Raw genomic sequence first — 2,123 nt, forward strand, 5'->3', positions numbered from 1 at the left:
AGTATTTATGCTTGCCATGACTGACTATTTTTCCAAGTGGATAGAAGCTGAAGCCTTTGCTCAAGTCAGAGAGAAGGAAGTTATATCCTTTATCAAAAGAAACATTATAACCAGATTTGGCATCCCCTCTGAAATTATATGTGATAATGGTTCTCAATTCATTGGAAGGAGAACCACTAACTTTTGTGACAGTTGGGGAATCAAGATGATCACATCAACACCAGTTCACCCGCAAGCCAATGGTCAAGCAGAATCATCCAACAAGATCATCATCAACAATCTGAAGAAGAAGCTAGGATCCAAGAAAGGGAAATGGGCAGAAGAGTTACCTTATGTGCTATGGGCTGATAGGACAACTCCCAAAAACGCCACTGGTCAAACACCTTTCTCTTTAGTATTTGGGGCAGAAGCAGTGATCCCAACAGAAATGGTGATCCCAACTGCTAGAACAAGTGCTCGTGATCCTGAAGAAAATGCTGCAACTCTAGCTCAGGATTTGGATACTATTGAGGAAATCAGGGATCTAGCCAGAATAAGGATGGCAAGCTACCAACAAAGAATGGCTGGTGCCTACAACAAAAATGTCAGGATAAGGAAGTTCCAAGTCGGAGATATGGTATTAAGAAAAGCATTTCAAAATACTATTAATCCTGCTGACGGGAAGCTAGCACCAAAATGGGAAGGTCCCTACTTAATTGAAGCCGAAGCAGGAAAGGGGGCATACAGGCTGCTAACCATGGAAGGGAACTTATTGCCAAGAGCATGGAATGCTGTTCACTTAAAGAAATATTTCATGTGAACAGGATCCTTCATGCATGTGATCCTTACATTGGAGTATCCTTGAAGGATCCCGATGCCATTGATGATCCTCATCCTGGTAATATGCTTGTCCTAAAACTATTGCATTTTAATACTTTTTGCCTAAGGATAAGGATCATGTATCCTTCATCCTCTACTCACAAACCATTTGAGTTATGATAGTTCAGGTATCTTCAGCAAATTGTCAAAGATCACCAAAAGCACCACAGATCCTTGGGTACAACCCCAGTTATCCTTGGGATTATCCCCAGTTTCCGCCAGCAGCGCACGATGATCCTGATATAGTTCACGTCTTTGGGATCAGTACCCATTTTCGGGGCTGGCGACCTCATCGTACTGGCTATACCCAGGATCCTACGTATAATGGTGGACGCACCATACATCCGTTCCTAAGGTTTCTAACGTTTTCACGTTAGCTAAGGTTTTGACATTTTCATGTCACTAAAGTTTGGATAGTTGCCAGAAAGGGCCATACTCCAGTTTACATACGATCCTTTGGGCTTGTCCCCAGTTATCCTATGGGCTTGTCCCCAGTGATCCTCCGGGATCATCCCCAGTTATCCTATGGGCTTGTCCCCAGTGATCCTCCGGGATCATCCCCAGTTATCCTATGGGCTTGTCCCCAGTGATCCTCTGGGATCATTCTCAGTTATACTTTGGGCATGTCCCCAGTTACTAATTTATCTTTTACATTGGCTTAGTCCCAAGTTATATCTCACTTTTCAGGTTTTGGAAATCTAAACACATAAGGATCCTAGATCCTCATTAATTATCAAAGTCTTATCTATGTTTGTCTTGATTGAAGGTTAGGATCCTAACGTGGGTCCTCAGGTATGATCCTTGACTATTTTTGATTATACTCTTTATCCTAACCAACCCTTACACTTTGACAACCGAACCTATAATCCTTGAACTAAAAATTCTTTGAATGTGAGGATATTTGATCTAGGATCATATCCTAAGTTTATTAAACACTTTTTCAACTCTTATTATTTTAACAAATAGAGCAATTGAGAAATAAGAGGATTATTGAAGGATAACAACACAAGATAAGCCAGAAAGATTAAAGTTATATTATTAAACCAAAGGATCATTAATCCTTTCAAAAAAGTTGTCAAAATTGCCAACCCACATTTCTACCAGCAAAACGTGGCCCGTCCACATGGGTTGGCAAAGGGTGTCCATTGTCTATGCGGTCTTAGCATTTTTGCAGGAAAGTAAAAGCGGCAGGATCACAAAGGCTTCATCCCCCAAACAGAGGATCCCTCCACCTTTTGTAATCCTACCTATTGTTCAAAGGATCC

This window comes from Helianthus annuus, chromosome 13 (genome assembly GCF_002127325.2).
Source record: "Helianthus annuus cultivar XRQ/B chromosome 13, HanXRQr2.0-SUNRISE, whole genome shotgun sequence".
In the NCBI taxonomy this organism is placed as follows: domain Eukaryota; kingdom Viridiplantae; phylum Streptophyta; class Magnoliopsida; order Asterales; family Asteraceae; genus Helianthus; species Helianthus annuus.